The 25,076-nt window shown below is 43.3% G+C and overlaps 1 protein-coding gene across 1 annotated transcript in view; it reads right to left on the bottom strand.

The window, feature by feature from the left end:
• Positions 1-25,076, bottom strand: part of DGKQ (diacylglycerol kinase theta) — a 278,163-nt gene that overhangs the window by 34,842 nt on the left and 218,245 nt on the right. The window lies entirely within an intron of this gene.

The raw sequence follows: 25,076 nt of genomic DNA, 5'->3' as shown, positions 1-25,076 counted from the left end.
GCAGGAATAGTGCCCCATCATTGGCATCAGTGGCAGGAATAGTGCTCCATCATTAGTATCAGTGGGGGGAATAGTGCCCCATCATTGGTATCAGTGGGGGGAATAGTGCCCCATCATTGGTATCAGTGGGGGGAATAGTGCCCCATCATTGGTATCAGTGGGGGGAATAGTGCCCCATCATTGGTGTCAGTGGGAGGAATGGTGTCCCATCGTTGGTGTCAGTGGGAGGAATGGTGTCCCATCGTTGGTGTCAGTGGGGGGGAGGAATAGTGCCCCATCGTTGGTGTCAGTGGGGGGGAGGAATAGTGCCCCATCGTTGGTGTCAGTGGGGGGGAGGAATAGTGCCCCATCGTTGGTGTCAGTGGGGGGGAGGAATAGTGCCCCATCGTTGGTGTCAGTGGGGGGGAGGAATAGTGCCCCATCGTTGGTGTCAGTGGGGGGGAGGAATAGTGCCCCATCGTTGGTGTCAGTGGGGGGGAGGAATAGTGCCCCATCGTTGGTGTCAGTGGGGGGGAGGAATAGTGCCCCATCGTTGGTGTCAGTGGGGGGGGAGGAATAGTGCCCCATCGTTGGTGTCAGTGGGGGGGAGGAATAGTGCCCCATCGTTGGTGTCAGTGGGGGGGAGGAATAGTGCCCCATCGTTGGTGTCAGTGGGGGGGAGGAATAGTGCCCCATCGTTGGTGTCAGTGGGGGGGAGGAATAGTGCCCCATCGTTGGTGTCAGTGGGGGGGAGGAATAGTGCCCCATCGTTGGTGTCAGTGGGGGGGAGGAATAGTGCCCCATCGTTGGTGTCAGTGGGGGGGAGGAATAGTGCCCCATCGTTGGTGTCAGTGGGGGGGAGGAATAGTGCCCCATCGTTGGTGTCAGTGGGGGGGAGGAATAGTGCCCCATCGTTGGTGTCAGTGGGGGGGAGGAATAGTGCCCCATCGTTGGTGTCAGTGGGGGGGAGGAATAGTGCCCCATCGTTGGTGTCAGTGGGGGGGAGGAATAGTGCCCCATCGTTGGTGTCAGTGGGAGGAATAGTGCCCCATCGTTGGTGTCAGTGGGAGGAATAGTGCCCCATCATTGGTATCAGTGGGAGGAATAGTGCTCCATCATTGGTATCAGTGACACCAATGATGGGGCACTATTCCTCCCACTGACACTTGCTGACCCTGTTCTCGTATGGTGCTGCTGCAGCCAGCATATGTGGTTGCAGCAGCACCTCTACACTGACCACTTACCTGCTGGTCCTGCACTCGATTTTCGTGGGGCCGCTCGGCTCCACCCCCTCGCCGGTGATTGGCCGCCTGTGTGCCTTTCCTGAGCTACAGTTCTGGTGGCCAATCACTGGTGAGGAGGCGGAGCCGAGCAGCCGCACGAACATCCAGTGGCCGAACTGAAGGCGCAGCCGCGCTTCCTGGACCGGATCGTCGTGGGACCGGAACCAGGTAAGAAACAGCCGCTGCCCACCCCTGTACTTAGTGTCCTTTCCATTGGGGGAAGGGGGGGGGCGGCGGCGGCAACACGCTGCCCCCCTAAAAAGTGTCAGTATGCCGTATAACGGCGTATAAGACGACCCCCGACTTTTGAGAAGATTTTTAAGGGGTAAAAAGTCGTCTTATACGCCGGCAAATACGGTAGTAAAAGCAAAGCTAGTCATAAATTTAGGCTAAAATATATTCTGCTACATGTCTGTTAAAAAAAAATCCCAATAAGTGTACATTGGTTGCTTTGTGTGAAAGTCATAGTGTCTACAAACTATGGTATAAATACTGCAATTTATGCCATTTTTTGCTATACAGCGCTGCACTAAGTTAACTGACAATTGCACAGTCATGAAATACTGTACATAAATTACATTTATATCATCTTTTTTCACACAAATACAGCTTTCTTTTGGTGGTATTTGATCTCCTCTGGGTTTATTTTTTTGCACTATAAACAAAAAAAAAAAAAAAAAAAAAAAAAAAAGAACATTTTTAAAAAAAACAAAATATTTTCTCATTTCTGTCATAAAAAATATGCAATAAACTCAAATTTCATCATAAATTTAGGCCAAAATGTATTTTGCTATGTCTTTGGTATAAAAATCCCAATAGGTGTATATTAACCACTTGCCTACCAGGCACTTATACCCCCTTCTTTACCAGTTTAGCCAATTTTCAGCTTTCAGCGCTGCCGCACTTTGATTGACAATTGCGCGGTCATGCAACATTGTACCCATATGAAATTTTGATCATTTTTTTCTCACAAATAGAGCTTTCCTTTGGTGGTATTTAATCGCCACTGGGCGCTTTACTTTTTGCGCTATAAATAAAAAAAGTGCAAAAAATTTGAAAAAAAAAAGAAAAAGTTTCTTTGTTTCTATTATAAAATTTTTCAAACAGGTAATTTTTCTCCTTCACTGATGTGCGTTGATGAGGAAGCACTGATGGGCACTGATAGGCGGCACTAAAGGGCACCGATAGGCAGTACTAATGAGGTGGCACGGATAGGCGGCACTAATATGCAGCACTGATAGGTGACACTGATGATGGGTACTGATAGACGGCACTGACTGGCATCACTGCTGGGCACTGACTGGCAGCACTGACTGGCACAGCCCCTGGGCACTGACTGGCGGCACTGACTGGCACAACCCCTGGGCACTGACTGGCGACACTGACTGGCAGCACTGCTGGGCTGCACTGGTGGGCAGCACTGGTGGGTGGGCACAGGTGGGTGGCACTGCTGGGCACAGGTAGGTGGCACTTCTGGGTACAGGTAGGTGGCACTGCTGGGCACAGGTGGGCAGAGCTAGTGGGCGCACTGCTGGGCACAGGTGGGAGGAACTTGCGGGTGGCACTGCTGGGCACCGATCATCAGGGCACTGATCATCAGTGCCCTGATGATCGGTGCCGATCCCCGCTCTGACAACTGCCGGTTCTCGGCAGTACTTTCCTCACGACATGACAGCGTGAGGAAAGTGCAGCCGAGAACCGGCACTTGCATTTCCCTCTGATCAGCGTGTCATTGGACACCGCTGATCACGTGGTAAAAGGCCGCTGTGATTGGCCTTTTACCACATCACGTGATCAGCTGTGTCCGTAGGACACAGCGATCACGGAGATCGCCGGGTGCGCGCCTTCTGGGAGGACGTCATATGACGTCCACTCAGAACTGGCCGGCCGCAGTGTAGCCGTCATTCGGCTATCTGCGGTCGGCAGCTAGTTAATTGGTTTGTGTGAGTGAAAGTTAGAGCGTCTACAAATAGTGGTATAGATTTTGGAATTTACACCATTTTTTGCTATACGGCGCTGTGCTAGTTTAACTGACAATTGCGCGGTCATGCAATGCTGTACATAAATTAAATTTATGTCCTTTTTTTCACACAAATATAGCTTTCTTTTGGTGGTATTTGATCACTTCTGGGTTTTTCTTTTTTTTTTTTGCACTATAAACAAAGCCCAAACATTTTGAAAAAAAAACAAAACTATATTTTCCCATTTGTCATAAATATCTAAAAACACACATTTCCTCAAATTTAGGCCACAATGTATTTTGCTACATGTCTTTGGTAAAAGAAACCTTAATAATGGCATATTAATTGGTTTGTGTGAAAGTTATAGCATCTACAAACTACGGTATAGATACTGGAATTTATACAGCTTTTAGTTTCTGACTGTCTATCACATTTCATAAGGCGCTAAACACCCCCACATGACCCCTTTTCAGAAAGAAGATACCCTAAGCTATCTGTTGAAAGGCATGTTGAGTCCATGAAAGATTTATTTTTTTCCACAATTTTTTTTTTAAAAAATGCCATTTCTTTTTTTACACACTTAAATGATATATTGCTCACACATGCCATGGGTATATGTGGAATCACACCCCAAAATACATTCTTCTACTTCTACAGAGTATGGGGATACCACTTATGTGAGACTTTTTGAGAGCCTAGCCACATACAGGAGCCTGAAACCCAAGAACCACTTTGAAAACCTGAAGGTGCGTAACTTCCTCATTATCCATCACAGTTTCGGAGACCCTGAAATGCCAGGATAGCACCAACCCCCCCCCCCCCCCCAAATGACCAATTTTAGGAAAGTAGACACCCCAAGGAATTTAATAAAAAGCGAGGTATTTGGGAGATCTAATTTTTTTCTCATAAGGTTTTGAAAAATGGAAAAAGAAAAGAAAAAGGTTTTTGTTTTCTTTCTTCATTTTCCAAAAACTTGTGGCAACAAATGAGATCTGCAATTACTCACCATGCATTTTATCAAATTCCTTGGGGTGTCTACTTTCCAAAAAGGGGTCATCTGGGGGGGAGGGGGGTTGGTTTGGTGCTATCCTGGCATTTCAGGGTCTCTGGAACTGTGATAGGTAATCAGGAAGTGTAATGAGGAAATAAAGCCCATTTTATGCCCAGCATTAGAAGTTTATGCTACACGTCACTCTTCTAACCACCTAAAGACCAAGCATTTTTCTAACACTTTTTGTACACATGAAAATATCTGTATTTTTTGCTAGGAAATGAATTTGAACCCCCAAATATTATATATTTTTTAAAGCAGACATGAATAAAATGGTGGGTGCTGCAATTTTTTGTGTCACATAGTACCTGTGCAGTGATGTTAAAAACACATTTAAAAAAAAAAACAACACTTTACTTTTAATGCACAAAAACACAATATACTGGCCAAATATTTAGCAGAATATAAAAGATGATGGTATGCCGAGTAAATATATACAAAACCTGACATGCTTTAAAACTGCGCACACCCCATGCAATGGCGACAAACTGCATACATTTTTCATATCCATAGACAATGCTTTAAAAGTCTTTACAGGTTACCATTTTAGATTTCCACAGGATGAAATGCTATGGGTAGCATTCAAAGTGATGTCTCAACAAAATAAAGCATGAAAACACTGATGGATGGATGAGTTTGCAGTGAATATTAAAAATTAATTAAACAGTGGTTTCAGTTTTTGGTGCACACACAGACAGTAAAGTTCCACTATAAACATAGACTAGACTGTGTATTTTATAAATAAAACCGTTAAAAGCATTTTACTTGTATGACCCTTAAAAGTGGGTATGTTAGACTAGATCAGTTTTGTTTGCACTGAGACACTTGCCCCGCACAACAAACTGCGGTCAGCAGTCCATTTGAGACTGCAGAGAGGTGTGGTAGGGGGTGAGGTGATGTGGGTTTTATTGCCTCACACAGCTAGTTTTTTTTGTTTTGTTTCAACTTTATGTGAAGTGTGCAAAGTAACACTGCATTCATGATGGTGCACTGCATGTGACATATAGGGCCTTCTAGAGAGGTGCGATATTATGTACACATTAATATTAAGATTAATATTTCAAAGCTCTGGGAAGCAGTGAAACACTGTGTTCTAATGTGAACATGACACACAGAAAACTATTGTTTTCTATGTGTCATAGCAGTTACCTGCATTTATCAATGAGGAATGGGCTTGAAATTTATCATGGAGAATAAAGAAACAATGTTCTTGGTGCACATACCATTCAGAAGACAGATTCACTAAGCTGCGGGTTCAGTTTAATTGATCTCCTGGACAGTATTTACATTAAGACCCTTGTTTCTTGGAAACACTGGTTGCAGAGCAGAGGCTGGGTATCATATTTTGTTAGGGACAAAGGTGGGGTAGAAAGTGCTACTGTTGCGTAATAGCATGGGCAATAGAATACAATACAAAATCACTATTGACTTTGATCTGGCTTTGAAATGTTTCAGTTTTTCAGTACTTACAAAAAGATACTGTACCCGACTTATGAATGTACCTGTTAAAAATCTTGCATCACATAGCCTTGTTGCCAAATTGCAACCAGCCAGATACTCACTTGTACTACAGAAGAATGATATTGTTGCTATAGGACAACACATACTATTCCTCTCTCACACATACACAAATAAGACCCAACGTTTTTGGCATAGACTTTTTTGTAATACATCTAACTCATGGAGGCAATTAATTTTTCTGGAAATTAAACGTTCTGCAGGTTCCTGAAAAGCAAATATACATAAAACACAGCCTTGTGCTTTACAAACATACACTGCACTCCACTTCATTCAGGACTTCATAGATGGCAAAAAAGTCAAACAGAGGTGCCCGTTATATGACCTGTAAAAATTAATTTGCCCATCCTCTCCTCCAATAATGGAGTCCTCTGCAGCATTTAAGGAATAGTCCACCTTTTGCAGAAAAAAAAAATCCTCCCATAAGGATTAATGAAAAATATGCATTTATTAGTTTTTTATTTTTTACTGCCACTTAAAAAGCATTGTAATTGCGATAAATGAATCACAGGTGCAATGCTTTTGCTTCTGCAGACTATTCCTCCAGCTACAAGTCTACACTGAGGTACGGACCTTCAGTGATGGGGCTGAAGGAAGTAACAATGGACTAAAATTGCAGTGATGTCACTGCACTTGTGTTTGAGAACTAGGAGTCCCTCTGCCAAGGTAGTTTTCATTCACAGATTCCTGTAAAAAAGGGGCAGTTTGGTTGTGGGGACTGCGGACTGTAACCATGTTTCATGTCTAAATATGGGTGTAACATAAAACACAGTCAGAAATCACGGTCAGAAACTTGGACATCTCTTTAAAGTGGAACTTCACTCTCTCAATCAACTTTGCCAATTTTTAATCCCTATACTGCTAACATTAGTAAATAGATAGGAAGGTATATCATATTTACTTCTTTAAACTTTTTTTTTTCCTTCAGTTATTTTCTGGTTTCCATGCCTAGACAAATTATGTAACACATGCCAGAAGTCTTCAGGAAGGGAGGAGGGTTTTTCTCAGCTAAGCGCACTCTGTGACTTGCATGCCTGAGCTAAGGATAGATGGTTTCCAAGAAGTAATTGCTATATAAATCATCTGCCCTTTATATAAGATGGTCATGGCCATAAAATGCTGGGGGGTGTACAATGACTTCTCAGCAAAATAAAGCATTTACATCAAATTATTTGGGTAAATGAGAAAAATATCATTTGCATAATAATTTGGAACACTGTATATAAAAAAAAGAAAAATCACACCAGACCATCTGTAACAATTACATTGGTTATGAAATGGAAGAAGGGAGTGCTCTCTTGACACAGGTTTGTTTATATTTTGGTACGTATATATATGCGGACTGTCTGCATCAAGGCCCACCTGCCAAGAAGCCGCATATATGCGTACGATCGGAGTGAAGGAGTTAAACCAGGAGCGTATTTTTTCGCTGTGCTGCATATTTGAAAACAGCCATCAGAAAAGGTAAAAACATTTACAGGAGTAGAGAAAATGAAGAGACATATCCACAACAAAGCATATTTAACTTTTATTCACACATTTCAGATTTTGACTCATGCTAGACAAGTGGAAATTTTGAGTCCACCCCTTGTCTAATTCCTCGCCTATTGCTATAGAAACAAATACACAAAACAGAAAACATACATTCCTAGCTATGTCATGTATTCTACCTGCATTCTTCTCTTTCTATTGTACAAGTGTTACAAGGGTGTAACTTTACCAAGAGAAATAGTGAAAGTGCAAACCACAAATCCCTATCACTCTAATCAATTTCTATTTTAGCATAGCATGTTAGCTCATAAATACTGTAAATGGGATCATATATCATAGGGCATTTATTATTTTCATAAAGTTAAAAAAAAAAAAAAAAGAGGATTTTGAACTTGCTGGGCAAAATGGCATGTTTCTAATTTGACTACAATATGATTCTAAAGTCAGAATGTATGTATATGAACAGAACCTTGGTCATTCTCAACTGCGAGGGGAGGAGCCTGGTCATGGCGGTGAGGGAGAGCACAATGTAAGTGCTCTCCGTAAGGCAGCCACCTGTCCCTCATTGAGCCCTGCAATGAAGGTAGAGGTGCCTATTATGCCCCACCTGTGAGTGGGTGCCTGCTGGAGACGTAGAGCACGGGGAGACGTGGTGGAGCGGGTCGGTCAGAGAGGAGGACGGGGCGGCTGGGGACCGCTGCTGTGGGACAGCTGGAGCTTTCCATCCAGGGCAGCAGGTTGCTGGGAGACCAGAGGACGAGAAGCGGCCACGTGACCTCCCGCAAGGGAGTACTGGGAGGAAGAGAAGCCGGATGGCGTTCCCAGGCAGAAGGAGACGCTGGCTCTCCCACCGACAAGCTGGAGTGCAGACTCCAAGAAAGGAACCCTGCAGGGGAATCTCCGCCTAAAAATAAAAGTAAAGGCGCAATACAGAGAGAGGGGCTGGAGAGACCAAGCTCACAGCCCACGGAAGGAAGACCTGGAAGCCACCCCATGGGGAAGAGAGGACGGTAGGAGGGTGAGTGTGAGGGCTGAAGGAGTAATGAAATGTATTGCATGATATAAATGAACTATACTTAAAGTGAACATATAGGGGGAGATTACCCAGGGGAGTAGAAGTAAGGAAGAAAAAGTAATAAGAGACTGGTGGTGGAGAATTTAAAGTGATATTTGGGGCTGTACAATAACTAACCCTCCCCACAGAGTTTGGATAAGCGATTCAAATTTCTGACGACATGAAAAACAAAATAGCCAAAAGGAGGTGGACCCAAGAGTTCCCAAACAGGTACAATTTAAAAATACATACCCTCACAGGGGAACCTGACCCCAGAAAAACAACAAGGATTAAGTGAAAGTAGTGTGTAGGAAATCAGTATGGAAGATAGTCCTAGACTATCCCTGGAAACAGCTAATAGCAGTCAAAAAAGGAGAGAGAGTGGAGGCAATAGAAGAAAAGGAACTACAAATGCCAAACAAAAGAGAAATAGCAGAAATGTTTCAAAGTCTTGAAAAATCAATAAAACAAGAGATGGCGATAATACAGAAAGATCTGGGGCAAATGATAGCAAGAGTGGAAGAAACAGAGGGAAAAGTGGAAAAACAGGCTCAAATTATTTTGAAACTAGAAAAGCGGACGATAGAAATAAGAAAACAACAAAGAAAGCTGCTATATAGGATAGAGCAGTGGTTCTCAACCTTTCTAATGCCGCGACCCCTTAATACAGTTCCTCATGTTGTGGTGACCCCCAACCATAAAATTATTTTCGTTGCTACTTCATAACTGTAATTTTGCAGTGGGAGGACTAGCGCCCCATCACTGATGTCAGTGGGATGAATAGTGTCCCATCGTTGGTATCAGTGGGAGGAATAGTGCCCCATCATTGGTATCAGTGGGAGGAATAGTGTCCCATCATTGGTATCAGCGGGAGGAATAGTGCCCCATCATTGGTATCAGCGGGAGGAATAGTGCCCCATCATTGGTATCAGTGGGAGGAATAGTGCCCCATCATTGGTGTCAGTGGAAGGAATAGTGCCCCATCATTGGTGTCAGTGGAAGGAATAGTGCCCCATCATTGGTGTCAGTGGAAGGAATAGTGCCCCATCATTGGTGTCAGTGGAAGGAATAGTGCTCCATCATTGGTGTCGGTGGGGGGAATACCAATAGTGGGAGGAATAGTGCCCCATCATTGGTGTCAGTGGGAGGAATAGTGCCCCATCATTGGTGTCAGTGGGAGAAATAGTGCCCCATCATTGGTGTCAGTGGGAGAAATAGTGCCCCATCATTGGTGTCAGTGGGAGGAATAGTGCCCCATCATTGGTGTCAGTGGGAGGAATAGTGCCCCATCATTGGTGTCAGTGGGAGGAATAGTGCCCCATCATTGGTGTCAGTGGGGGGAATAGTGCCCCATCATTGGCATCAGTGGGAGGAATAGTGTACAATCATTGGCATCAGTGGGAGGAATAGTGCCCAATCATTGGCGTCAGTGGGAGGAATAGTGCCCCATCGTGGGTGTCAGTGGGAGGAATAGTGCCCCATCGTGGGTGTCAGTGGGAGGAATAGTGCCCCATCGTGGGTGTCAGTGGGAGGAATAGTGCCCCATCGTGGGTGTCAGTGGGAGGAATAGTGCCCCATCGTGGGTGTCAGTGGGAGGAATAGTGCCCCATCGTGGGTGTCAGTGGGAGGAATAGTGCCCCATCGTGGGTGTCAGTGGGAGGAATAGTGCCCCATCGTGGGTGTCAGTGGGAGGAATAGTGCCCCATCGTGGGTGTCAGTGGGAGGAATAGTGCCCCATCATTGGTGTCAGTGGAAGGAATAGTGCCCCATCATTGGTGTCAGTGGAAGGAATAGTGCCCCATCATTGGTGTCAGTGGGAGGAATAGTGCCCCATCATTGGTGTCAGTGGGAGAAATAGTGCCCCATCATTGGTGTCAGTGGGAGAAATAGTGCCCCATCATTGGTGTCAGTGGGAGAAATAGTGCCCCATCATTGGTGTCAGTGGGAGAAATAGTGCCCCATCATTGGTGTCAGTGGGAGGAATAGTGCCCCATCATTGGTGTCAGTGGGAGGAATAGTGCCCCATCATTGGTGTCAGTGGGAGGAATAGTGCCCCATCATTGGTGTTAGTGGGGGGAATAGTGCCCCATCATTGGCATCAGTGGGAGGAATAGTGTACAATCATTGGCATCAGTGGGAGGAATAGTGCCCAATCGTTGGCGTCAGTGGGAGGAATAGTGCCCCATCGTGGGTGTCAGTGGGAGGAATAGTGCCCCATCGTGGGTGTCAGTGGGAGGAATAGTGCCCCATCGTGGGTGTCAGTGGGAGGAATAGTGCCCCATCGTGGGTGTCAGTGGGAGGAATAGTGCCCCATCGTGGGTGTCAGTGGGAGGAATAGTGCCCCATCGTGGGTGTCAGTGGGAGGAATAGTGCCCCATCGTGGGTGTCAGTGGGAGGAATAGTGCCCCATCGTGGGTGTCAGTGGGAGGAATAGTGCCCCATTGTGGGTGTCAGTGGGAGGAATAGTGCCCCATCATTGGTGTCAGTGGGAGGAATAGTGCCCCATCATTGGTGTCAGTGGGGGGAATAGTGCCCCATCATTGGTGTCAGTGGGAGGAATAGTGCCCCATCATTGGTGTCAGTGGGAGGAATAGTGCCCCATCATTGGTGTCAGTGGGAGGAATAGTGCCCCATCATTGGTGTCAGTGGGAGGAATAGTGTACAATCATTGGCATCAGTGGGAGGAATAGTGCCCAATCATTGGCGTCAGTGGGAGGAATAGTGCCCCATCATTGGCGTCAGTGGGAGGAATAGTGTACAATCATTGGCATCAGTGGGAGGAATAGTGCCCCATTGTGGGTGTCATTGGGAGGAATAGTGCCTCATCATTGGTGTCAGTGGGAGGAATAGTGCCCCATCATTGGTGTCAGTGGGAGGAATAGTGCCCCATCATTGGTGTCAGTGGGAGGAATAGTGTACAATCATTGGCATCAGTGGGAGGAATAGTGCCCAATCATTGGCGTCAGTGGGAGGAATAGTGCCCAATCACTGGCGTCAGTGGGAGGAATAGTGCCCAATCATTGGCGTCAGTGGGAGGAATAGTGCCCAATCATTGGCGTCAGTGGGAGGAATAGTGCCCCATCATTGGCGTCAGTGGGAGGAATAGTGTACAATCATTGGCATCAGTGGGAGGAATAGTGCCCCATTGTGGGTGTCATTGGGAGGAATAGTGCCTCATCATTGGTGTCAGTGGGAGGAATAGTGCCCCATCATTGGTGTCAGTGGGAGGAATAGTGCCCCATCATTGGTATCAGTGGGAGGAATAGTGCCCCATCATTGGTGTCAGTGGGAGGAATAGTGCCCCATCATTGGTGTCAGTGGGAGGAATAGTGCCCCATCATTGGTGGTGTCAGTGGGGGGAGGAATAGTGACTCATTGTTGGTGTCAGTGGGGGGAGGAATAGTGCCTCATTGTTGGTGTCGGTGGGGGGAGGAATAGTGCCCCATCGTTGGTATTAGTGACACAAATGATTGGGCACTATCCCTTCCACTGACACCAATGATACTTACCTTGCTAACTCCTGCTCCAGCCTGGGCTCGCTCTCTCCCTCTCCCATCTACAGCCTGCATACCTGGCTGCAGCAGCAAAATTTGCACTTACCTGTCTTCCTTCTCTGGCCTCTCTCTTCACTCGCTCCTGCAGCTCCCTCGATCTTCTTTGATCTCCGCGCGCTGCCGCTCGGCTCCTCCTCTCCAAGCTCCACCTCCTCGCCGGTGATTGGCCGCCTGTGTGCCTCTCCTAAGCTACAGTTCCGGTGGCCAATCAGCGGCGAGGAAGCGGAGCTGAGTGATCCCGGAGGTGTGGCCAGGTTACAGGGGCAGCATATCATCCCGCCTGAGACAGGCAGCATATCATCCACAGATCGCCTGAGACAGGAGCGGTGTCTCGGTTCCTAAGACCATCGGAAATATGTGTTTTCCGATGGTCTTAGGCGACCCCTGTGAAATGGTCGTTCGACCCCCAAAGGGGTCGCGACCCCCAGGTTGAGAACCGCTGGGATAGAGGAACAAGAAAATAGGGATAGGAGATGTAATTTAAGGATAAGAGTACCAGAGATCTCACACGGTGAAGACCTAATGGGAATAATATGTAAAATCTTGAATACAATAATGGACAGATCGATATCAGAGATGCTTAAATTGGACAATGTGTATAGAATAGGAAAGCTCCAACTAGAAAGGGGTAAAGAGAAATCAAGAGATAAAATTGTGCAATTCCATAATTTTGGGGATAAAGAAGAGATATGGAAGAAAAGAAAAGGAAGAGCATCGATTAAATATAGAGAAATAAATATTCCGATTTTTGCAGAACTAGCTGTAGAGACACTGACAAAAAGGAGATCTCTGAGGCCATTGTTGGAGCAGATGAGGAAGCGGGATGTGCAGTATAGACGTACAGCAAGACTAAGATTTCCTGAAGATATGAGAGACTTTTGCGAGAGACTTGAATTAGGGAAAATGGTGACACCTGGGTGGGAGGAGGAGGAAGGAGAGATAGGGGCTACGGGAAAAGAAAATTGGCAGGTAGTTTGAAGGAGGGGTAGAGAGTAGAGAGGAGAAAGGGAGGGGGGGGGGGGGGTTCCTCTCTCTTCTCCTTTCCTCTTCTTTCTTTTGCTCCAGCCCTGCCATATAGATGGATCATCAAAGACGCATTAGATATAGCGAGAGACAGGGCACGGAGGAGGATAGGTGGCTGGCGAACCGTTCGTGGTCGAAACACCACCTTAAACTTGAATCAAGGGTGGTATAGGGACCACAAATGATTTACATGCAAAAAGGTAGCCTGAGGGTGGGGAGGGGAAATTGAGGGTGGGGAGGGGGGGGGAGGGGAAATTGAGGGTGGGGAGGGGGGGGGAGGGGAAATTGAGGGTGGGGAGGGGGGGGGGGGAGGGGAAATTGAGGGTGGGGAGGGGAGGGAGGGGAAATTGAGGGTGGGGAGGGGAAATTGAGGGTGGGCAGGGGGGGGGAGGGGAAATTGAGGGCGGGGAGGGGAAATTGAGGGTGGGGAGGGGAGGGAGGGGAAATTGAGGGAGGGGAGGGAGGGGAAAGGGATAATGGTGATACTCAGCAAAAAAAAAGGACATAAAAGAATTAGGGAGAATCCTGAGGAAAGAAAGAATGGAAAATATATATAGTAATGGAGGAGGTTAACTTTATGACTTATAATGTTAAAGGGCTAAATTGTTGGGATAAAAGATTTAAAATACAAAAAAAGATTTATTGAGGTAGTGCTTATACAGGAAACTCATCTAATACAAGAAACAAATGTGAAACTGCATTCTAAGCACTACCCATTATGGTACTATGCAGACTCCCCAATTAAACATGCTAAAGGGGTGGCAACTGGGTTTGCGAAAAGTGTAAGGTTTCGTTTGGAAGATAAAATGGAGGATCCGGAGGGGAGATTTTTATTTTTGAAGGGGAAATTGCAAGATGTAGAATGTACATTGGCAAATATATACTGCCCCAATAAAAAAATCAGAGGCCTACCTAAAGAACATACTGAAGAAGCTATTAGATTTTAAAACAGGTAAACTAATTGTGGCAGGAGATTTTAATTGTTGCATGGAACCACAGATCGACTCGACGTCTCATGTGTTTGAAAGAATTAAAGAAAACAATACAATATTGTCAGTTGGTGGACAGCTGGTGAATTAAAAATCTAAGCGATAGAGATTATACATTCTATTCTCACACACGAGACGTATTCAAGATTGGATTATATATTGCTAGATCATAGACTTATAGAGTCTTTGGTGAAAGCAAAGATAGAAACTATAACGTTTTCTGATCATGCACCTGTCCCAATGAGGATAAAATGGGGCAGAGAACAAAAAAAGGTAAATACGTGGAAATTAAACGAGACACTTCTTCAGGACCAGGAAACGGAACAGATAATCAAAAGAGAAACAGAACTATATTTCAAAGGAAATGAGACTGAGGAGGTGTTGGTGGCGACTGTATGGGAAGCCCACAAGGCATAATTTAGAGGAATCTTAATAGCGATTGGGGTAAAAAGAAAAAGGAAAGGAAAGAGAATAAACACACTTCATAGAGAATTATTTGAATTAGAACAGGTGCATAAAAAGAATATAATAAAACAGAATAAGCAGAAGGTATGGGAAAAACGAGAAGAACTAAATAAATTAACGGAGGAAGAAAAAAAAGAAGTGTTTAATAAGATGAGTAGTGAAAGATATCAGTGGGGAGATAGACCAGGAAAATTCCTAATGAGAGCTCAAAGAAAAAAGAAAAGTAGGAATTATATAGAGAAAATAAGAGATAACAAAGAACTAAAATATTCTACCAAAAATATTGCAAAAGTGTTTAAAGATTATTATAGTAAATTATATATCAATCCCCAACAGTCCATAAGAGATGAGGAAGAAAGAAGTAAAAAAAAAAAAGAACAGACATACCTAAAAGAGGCGGGATTACCGAAATTGAGAGAAGAGCAATTAATATCCCTAGAGAGATCAATAACAGAAGAAGAAATCGATAGTGCATTGAAGAGTACTATAGCAGGGAAAAGTCCAGGACCGGATGGGTATACTGTGAGATACTATAAGAAATTTAAAGATCAATTGATACCTAAATTAACTACATATATGAACGCATTGGGAGGAGAGATGGAAATGAGGGAGGAATCCCTCCAGGCTCATATTACAATACTACCAAAAGAAGGGAAAGACAGTACACAGTGTTCTAGTTATAGGCCGATTTAAACATAGATACCAAATTGTATGCAAAAGTGCTGGCAAGTAGGCTGAAGGAGTTAATTCCAGAGTGGATCCATATGGATCAAGTGGGGTTTGTCCCTGGGAGAGAGGGTAGGGATAATGGATTAAGATCAATAATGCTCATACAAAAAAGAAAAAGAGAAAAATTCCCTGTATTGTTACTGTCGGTAGACGCTGAAAAAGCGTTTGACGGAGTTGACTGGGGGTATATGTTGGATACACTGAAAGTCCTGGGGATGGGTCCTAAAATGAGAATATGGATAGGGAAATTTTACAGTCAACCATCAGCTGCAATAAAGGTTAACAGAGAAATATCAGAGAGTTTTAAGATGTATAATGGGACACGTCAGGGATGCCCTTTGTCACCGCTGCTGTTTGTCCTGTCCTTAGAATCCCTTTTAGAGAAAATAAGGAAAAATACAGATATAAAGGGAATTAGGATAGGAGACACAGATCATAAAGTTGTGGTGTATGCCGATGACATGCTCTTCTATGTAAGTAACCCAAGGATAACATTACCCAATTTAATGAAAATACTGAAGGAATATGGGGAGTTGTCTAACTTGAAAATTAACCCAACTAAAACAGAAATCTTGATTATAAATCTTCCAAGAGGAGAGAGAAAGGCTTTGCAAAGGGAATTTTCTATCTCTTGGAAGGAAAAAACTAAAATATTTAGGAATAAAGTTAGCAGTCTCCTTGAAGAATCTATACAAAGTAAATTATATTCCATTATTAAACGAAATTAAAGATGAAATTAGAAAATTTGGGATAGGTGGTATATCGCAGATAGGACGAATAAATTTAATTAAAATGGTAATCGTTCCAAAAATTTTATATAAATTCCAGATGATCCCAATACAGCTGCCTGGATTTTATTTTAGGATAATAAAAAAACTATGCTAATAGGAGAAATAAAAAACCTAGAATAAGCTATGAAGTTCTAACTAGAGAAACGAATGGGGATTTAGGTGTACCTAATTTTAAAAGATATTATAATGCAGTCTTGATAGCACAAATTTAAGACTGGACACATAACTCACAAGGAAAAAGTTGGATAAATATAGAAAACACTTTAAGTAAAACACATTTGGATAGGATAATATGGTTGCCACCTCACGTTCAAGGAGTGATAGAAAGTACAAGTGTATTTACAAGAATTGTTTTGGGAACTTGGGACACAATGCAAAAACAGATGGGATGGGAATTCAACTCTATGTTGATGCCTATAGTAAACACAGTTTTTTTTTCCACAGGGGAACGAAAAGATCGCAGGGAGATGGATAAGGAAGGGAGATGCTCAATTAAGAGATCTAATGAAAGGTGTGGAAATTTGCTCCTTAGAATTGAAGAAGAGAGAGTTATTCATTAAAGTAGATGAGTGGCCGTATCTACAAATAAAACATTTCATAGAAAAACTTCCTAGGCCCCTAAGGAAGAAAGAACAATGGAACCCATTCGAAAATTTGCTTAGTACACGGGGAGAGGGGAAACATGGAACTTCGAAAATATATAAAATTCTTACTAAGTTAACAACAAATACGGTACCGGCATATATGGAGAGATGGGAAAGAGAATTAGGAATAAAAATAGGAGGATAAACAAAAAAAGATTTACAAGTTAACACACGGTAATGTGAGCATGAAAGAGGTAGAGATGAACTATAAATGCTTGGCGAGGTGGTATATGACACCAAATATAGTACACAAACAAAATAGGGATAAATCACCTTTATGTTGGAGGGGTTGTGGGGAACAGGGCACAGTAGGTCACATTTGGTGGTAGTGTCACAAAATCCAAAAATATTGGGAAGAAGTACTTCACTTGACACAAGAAATAACTGGGATAAAAATTTTAAAGGAGCCAGGGGTATGTCTCTTTCATGGGGAGGGAGGGGAAGGCAAGGGGTGGGATAGGGAAGGGGGAGTTTGTATCTTTTGTATGTTGGGTAAAATATTGGAATAAGTTATGTTGAAATTTTAATTGATGGAATAAAATGTAAAACTTAATAAAATATTAATAAAAAAAAAATGTATACAGCCACTCGCTTTCTTCTTTTTTTTAAGGGCTGCTTTAGCCCAGTTTTATTTAAAGGAAAGTTCCATACAATATGTTTCCCACGCAGGGGTATCCACCATCAATACAAACAAAAATATTAAGCCTCCTAGCTCTCTCAGGTATATATCTAGCAGCCTCTTGCTGCTCTGGCTCCCACCTCTCCTAGGTGGAGCCCTCCTAACTCCCGGGGAACGACCTCCTGTCTGCCGGGGTGGAGGCCAGAACCAAGGTTAGGCCTCTACAAAAAGGCCTGCACACCTCTGTGTAATCCACCTTTAATGTGACCTATAAACTGTACAACTCAGCTGAACGAACTGAAATCTTTTAGGTGGAGGGAAGTAAAAATATAAAACTAAAATAATGTGGTTGCATAAGTGTGTACACCCTTAAACTAATATTTTGTTGAAGCACCTTTTGATTTTAATACAGCACTCAGTCTTTTTGGGTATGAGTCTATCAGAGTGGAACATCTTGACTTGCAAAAACACTACAAATCTGTCAGATTGCATCTACTGTGCACGGCCCTCTTCAGATCACCCCACAGATTTTCGATCGGACTCAGGTCTGGGCTCCGGCTGGGCCATTCCAAAACTTTAGTCTTCTTTTGATGAAGCCATTTCTTTGTTGATTTGGATGTATGCTTTGGGTCGTTGTCATGATGAAAGATGAAGTTCCTCTTCATTTTCAGCTTTCTAGCAGAAGCCTGAAGGTTTTGTGCCAATATTGACTGGTACATGGAACTGTTCATTATTCCGTCTGCCTTGACTAAGGCCCCAGATCCAGCTGAAGAAAAACAGCCCCAAAGCATGATGATGCCACCACCATGCTTCATCTGTGGGTATGGTGTTGTTTTAGGGATGTGCAGTGTTGTTCTGAACACAGCTACATCCCCATTTATAAGAGGATGTGCACACTTGTGCAACCACATTATTTTAGTTTTTTATATTAACTTGACATTTTAACGGGTGTGTAGCCACTGTACAGTACATACATACTACATATTATTTATTACAGGTACTTATATAGTGCCGTCAATTTACACAGCACTTTACATATTTATTGTACACTCACATCAGTCCCTAACCCTCAGGGGGTGTACAATCTAAGGTTTCTAACTCACATTCATTCATACACATACTAGGGCCATATTATATTATTATTATTATACAGTATTTATAAAGCGCCAATAGTTTGCTCAGCGCTGTACATTACAAAGGGGGACAGAACAATACCAATACAATGCAAAACATGAGGGAATTGAGGGCCCTGCTCTTTCGAGCTTACAATATATGCAACACACACACACACACACAGAGCAGATATAAAAAGTCTACACACCTGTTAAAATGTCAGGTTTCTGTGATGTAAAAATATGAGACAAATAATTTCAGAACTTTTTTCACCTTTAATGTGACATATAAACTGTACAACTTAATTGAAAAACAAACTGAAATCTTTTTTTTGGGGGGGGGGGGGGGGGAGGGGGGGCGTGAACATAAAAAACTAAAATAATGTGGTTGCATAAGTGTGCACACTTATAACTGGGGATGGTAGCAGTTAGGTGATCACATTCAAAATCATGTTAAATAGGAGTCAGTACACACCTGCCATCATTTAAAGTGCCTCTGATTAACCCCAAATAAAGTTCAGCTGTTCTAGTAGGTCTTTCCTGACATTTTCTTAGTCACATTCTACAGCAAATGTCGTGGTCCGCAGAGAGCTTCCAAAGCATCAGAGGGATCTCATTGTTAAAAAGTATCAGTCAGGAGTAGGGTACAAAAGAATTTCCAAGGCATTAGATATACCATGGAACACAGTGAAGACAGTCATCATCAAGTGGAGAAAATATGGTGCAACAGTGACATTACCAAGAACTAGAAGTCCCCCCAATATTGATGAAAAGACGAGAAGAAAACTGGTTTGGGAGGCTGCCAAGAGGCCTACAGCAACATTAAAGGAGCTGCAGGAATATCTGGCAGCTGTGTGGTACATTTGACAACAATCTCCCGTATTCTTCTGTCTGGGCTATGGAGTAGAGTGGCAAGCCAGAGGCCTTTTCTTACGAAGAAAAACACCCACGCCTGGCTAAATTTTGCAAAAATACATCTGAAGTCTCCAAAAGCATGTGGGAAAATGTGTTATGGTCTGATGAAACCACGGTTGAACTTTTTCACCATAATTCCAAAAGATATGTTTGGCGCAAAAACAACACTGCACATCACCAAAACAACACCATACCCATAGCGAAGCATGGTGGTGGCAGCATCATTCTGTGGGGCTGTTTTTCTTCAGACAAGGTAGAGGAAATTTATGTTCCAAATACCAGTCAATATTGGCACAAAACCCTCAGGCTTCAACTGGAACGCTAAACATGAGGAGGAACTTCATCTTTCAGCATGACAACGACCCAAAGCATACATCCAAATCAACAAAGGAATGGCTTCACCAGAAGAAGATAAAAATTTTGGAATGGCCCAGCCAGAGCCCAGACCTGAATCCGATCAAAAATCTGTGGGGTGATCTGTGAGTGATCTGGGGTGATCTGTGAGGGATGTGCAAAGGAGATGCCCTCGCAAATATGACAGATTTGTAGTGTTTTTGCAAGGAAGAGTAGGCAAATATTACCAAGTCAAGATGTGCCATGCTGATAGACTCATACCCAAAAAGATAATCAAAAGGTGCTTTAACAAAATATTAGTTTAACCATTTGACGCCCGGCCTATGGCCGAATGGCATCCGGAAAAATGTACTAGCTTTCCGGGAGGCCACCATATGGCGTCCTCCCACACATGCACAGTTCGCTCGCTTGCAGAGCCACGCAGCGGCGCGATCTGTCACCGGCCGTGTACCTCGGACACAGCCGATGACAGATCTGAGTACCACCCCCGTTGCTGGTACCATGTGACCAATCACAGCAGGTCACATGACAGTTGTACACAATGGATGGCCTCATTCATGCCATCCATTGTATACTAGTGTCTAGCTGTGAATGGTCACAGCTAATCACATGCACATGTCATGTGATTAGCTGTGGCCAAATCACAGCTAAGCACAAAAAAAAAAAACCCTGAATGAATCAGTGTCATTCAGGTAAATGCTTGCTTATAGCAAATTAATTCTTTGCTATAAGCAAAATTGTGTAAAAAAAAAATACTGATCACTTCCCCAAAGTAGTAGAATGTTACTATGGTAACATTGTACTACTTTGGACATAGTGAAATCTGAAAAAAAAAAAATCTTAAAAAAAAAGAAAACAAATGTAGTAAAAAATTTAAAATAATAAATAAATATATATATATATATATATATATATTTATTTTTATTTTTTTCACACTGTCACTAGTCAGTGTCCCTGATCACCACCATGCAAGTTATATGATAACGCTGTACTGCACTGGTGACCGTATGTAAAAAAAATAGTGAAAATCATTTTTTTTATTTTTTCATTTTCCGAAAAATTATGACAAAAAAAATACAACTTCAGAAAACTCGCCATGCGTCTTATGAAGTATGTCGGACTATCTACTTTGCAAAAAGGGGTCATTTGGGGGATATCTGTACTATTCTGACATTCTTTGACCTCAAGAAATTAGATTGGCTGTCAGTACTTCAGGATTGATCAATATTCAGATCTATACCATAGTTTGTAAACTCTATAACCTTCCTACAAACTAAAAAATACATCCTAATTTGGGTTATTTTCAGCAAAGACGTAGTAGAATACATCTTGGCCTAAATGATTGAAGAACAAGTATTTATTTGCAAACTTTTAACAGAAACAAAGAAAAACGTGTTTTTTTTTTCAAAATTTTCGGTCTTTTTTTGTTAATTTAGCAAAAAATAAAAACCCCGGCGATGATTAAATACCACAAAAAGAAAGCTCTAGTTGTGTGAAGAAAATTATAAAATTTTAGTTTGACAATTGCGCGGTCATACAACATTGTACCCAAAGTGTGAGAGCGCTGAAACCTGAAAAATGGCCTGGGCAGGAAGGTGTAAAATTGCCCGGTATTGAATTGGTTAAGGGTGTGCACACTTATGCAATCACATTATTTTAGTTTTATATTTTTACTTCCCCCCCATTTTAAAGATTTCAGTTTGTTGTTCAACTGGAGCTGTATGAAAGAACTTGACAGGTAGGTTGTTCCAAATATCTTGGAGAACAAACCTCAGATTTTCTGTGGATGTAGGCTGCCTCAGATCCTTCTGTCTCTTCAAGTAATCCCAGACAGACTCCACGATGTTGAGATTAGGGCTCTGTGGGGGCTAAACCATCACTGCCATGACTCCTTGTTCTTCTTTACACTGAAGATAGTTCTTAATGACATTGGCTGTATGTTTGGGGGTCATCATCTTGCTGCAGTATAAATGTGGGCCCAATCACTTGCCTCCCTGATGGTATGGCATGATGGATAAGTATCTGCCTGTATCTCTCAGCAATGAGATCCTGACCACATCTCCACCGCTATTTGCAAAAATGCAACCTCAAACTTGCAAGGAACCTCCACCATGCTTCACTGACAATAATTATTGCAATAAACTGCGATGCACTACATGTACTGACACCTCCCTATTGGAACCAACAAACATTTTCATCAATTTGAGCTACAGCAGTTCTGTTATTGGATCAGAATACACAGGCCAGTTCCCCACATACATCAACGCGTCGTGCCTGCCCATGAGCTTGCACCACTTTTGGCCACAAGAGCTGCAGTTTTACAGAGATGCTCTAACCTATTTGGCTATTGGAATTTGGCCCTCGTCAGTCGCTTACATCCTTACGCTTGCCCATTTTTTCTGCTTTTAACATATCAACTTCAAAGACAACATGTTCACTTGCTGCCCAATATATTTGACCCACTTTCAGATGCCACTGTAGCAAGATAATCAATGTTATATACTCACCAGCCAATTTAATAGGTATACCTTGCTAGTGCCAAGAAAATATCCCTCACACCATTACACCACCACCACCAGCGTGAACCACTGATACAAGGCAGGATGGATCCATGCTTCCATGTTGTTTATGGCAAATTCTGACCCTACCATCTGAATGTCGCAGCAACCAGTCTGCCCATTCTCCTCTGACATCAACAAGGAATTTTCCTCCACACAACTGCAGCTCACTCTGTAAACCCTAGAGATGGACGTGCCTGAAAATCTCCAGTTACAGGAGAGGGATCCTTGGACCAGACAGCCAAGGCCTGACAGTTGGATTTAAACACCACATCAGGGTGTAGGTAGATCTATGCAGGAGAATAAGGTCTTAGAAGGGACTTCTATACTTTCTATCCTTTTATAGTTGCATAGTTAGTCTGGCTGAAAAAAGACAAAAGTCCATCCAGTTCACCCATTAAAAAAAAAAAGTTATAATTCTACACCCACAGCTGATCCAGAGGAAGGAAAAAAACCCAGAAAAGCATGAACCAATTTGCTCCTGCAAGGGAAAAAATTCCTTCCTGATCCCCCTATTGGGAAGAGGGATAACTCCATCCATACATCCATCAGCCTCCAGGAAAAAGATCTCTAGGAAACGATGAGACCCACTGCTGGGAAAAAGGAAAAACTCCATTTGTCCATCCATCTGGGATACAGGGATTTATCCATTTGTCCACCTATGAGCCCAATTAAAGGGACACAAGCTTGTATGACCTCACTTAACAGTTTGGTCATATACGTCAGGTGAGAGGACAACTGGTGAAGGAGCACATTATATATGAACTGGTGGACTATATTTGTTTTGAAATACACCATTAGAAGACCCCATAGGATCACAGACATTTCGAAGATATGCATGCAGCACTATCGTGATTGCAATATCACGCTGTGGAAATTTATTAGGACTCAGTCACTTGCTATTATTTGTTTGCAATTTATTTATAGTGGAGCGCGACACCACGGGTTTTGTTTTGTTGCATTTATAGATGTTGATCATATTCCCCCTTAATCTCTTCTCAAGAGAGAATAAATTCAGTTCCTCTAATCTTTCCTCTTCGCTGAGCTACTCCATGCCTCTTATCAGTTTGGTTATCCTTCTCTGTACTTTCTCCAGTTCCCCAATGTTCTTTTTGTCAATTGGTGCCCAAAATGAAACTGCATATTCCAGATGAGGTCTTACTAACCATTTGTAAAGGGGTAAAATTATATCTTTCTCTCTGGAGTCTATACATCATTTAATACAAGAGAGGATGTTGCTCGCTTTAGAAACCACAGCTTGGCATTGCATGCCATTATTAAGTTTGTGATCTACCAGAACTCCCAGATCCTTCTCCACCATTGATTCCCCCAGTTGTACTCCCCCTAGTATGTATGATGCATGCATATTCTTAGCCCCTAAGTGCTCAACTTTACATTTATCAAAAAAACAAAAAACAAACAAAAGTACAACCTTCTGAGAGAGTGTTAGCAAGTTAAGATCCCTAAGGATCACCAACATGGGATTCCAAAGAACCGAAGAGAGCAATCTTAAGTCCAATTTAGGCATCCAAAGACGTGGGGGACTTGTCCCACAAAGACAAGATTTACTTCCGCAGGACCGTCGTGTGAAACTGCACATATGACAATGCCTAGAAAGTAGACACCAATAGGCCCAGAACCTGCATACAAGAGCAAAAAGGAGGACCATCTGTGGAACCTCAGTAGATAAACTGCCGACTGAAAGCCCTAGGGGTGGAAGCGAAACCAAAGGGCGCCCAGACTGATAATGTGCCTCCCCTACCACAGAAAATAGAAAGCGTTGGTGCCTGGTGCAAACAGGGACGTGCATATACACCTCCTTGCTGTTTATGGGGGCCCGGAAATCCCCCTGAGGAAAGTAGGCCATTACAGAATGAATGGATTCCATCGTGAACTTTTGCACCTTCACATAGCAATTCAGGTCCTTGAGGTCCAGAGTTGAGCGACCTTGCCTTCCATCTTTGGTACCGTAAACAGGTTAGAGAAAAACATAAACCTTTCCGAAGCTGGTACTGGAGCAAGCACCCCCTGGGACAGCAGGTCCTGCACCACCCAGGAGAGAGCCTGCCAGTAAGATAGGGAGTAAAGAAGACTTAAAGGAAGAATCTCTCTGGTGGACAAGAATTAAATTCTACAGTATATCTTAACAAGGACAATTTGTGGGCCCATGAGTCTGAGACAAGGGAGGGCCATGGAAGGTTTAGATCCCTTGTCCAAGGGGCCAAGGGAGTGAAAAATTCCATTGTGTGTAGAGAAGGAGAGACTGTGCTCTTGGTGCAGTTTCTTCCCCTACTAAACAGTGAAAGAAGCCTTCCCCACTGGAAGGATACTCAATGTAATCCGGGGTTTAGGAAGAGATGTTCTCCCTGGAAGGATAACTCTGCCCAACAGATCAACACCTGCACCAAGGAATTCACCAAAGCACAAAAGTTGAGCCAGAGAGCTTGGAAGGCAAGGGGAACGTAGCCTGAGATACATCAGTTACGTGCTTGAGGCCCTGGGCCAACTGGTCCACAAGTTCCATGGTAACCAGGGACCCCAGCTTCCACCCAGACATAAACGTCAGAGCCAGCCCACTCAGGAAGCTCTGGAGACCCAGGAGCCATGGCCAAACTGGATGCAGTGTAGAGCCAGTAATTGTAAATCTAGTGCGGAAGACCCAATTCTGTCTTCTGGTCCACAGGCTCCTTAATGGGATGAAACTCCCCCCATCAGCATCATGGGTGTCCGTGTAACCGAAATGGTAGGGCCACAACAAGAGAAAAGGTCCACTGCACCAGTAGGGCCTCCTCAATAGTGAAACATAGAGAAAACACTCGGGGGCCACAAAATAATGCTTTATGTATCACTATCACTTAACTATAGCGGGACAAGCTAGCTAGTGCGTTCAAAGGGGAACAGCCACACCCTCGGAAACCCCCGAAGTACCCTCAATTACAAAGGTTTCTCTTACAAAAAATAATGAGGTAGACCAAAAGCTTTTTTT

The sequence above is a fragment of the Staurois parvus genome, unplaced genomic scaffold, assembly GCF_062004578.1.
Source record: "Staurois parvus isolate SC_StPar_1 unplaced genomic scaffold, SC_StPar_1.0 ptg000096l, whole genome shotgun sequence".
Lineage (NCBI taxonomy): Eukaryota > Metazoa > Chordata > Amphibia > Anura > Ranidae > Staurois > Staurois parvus.
Note: the sequence above shows the minus strand (reverse complement) of the source record. Positions and strands in the feature narration are given on the sequence as shown.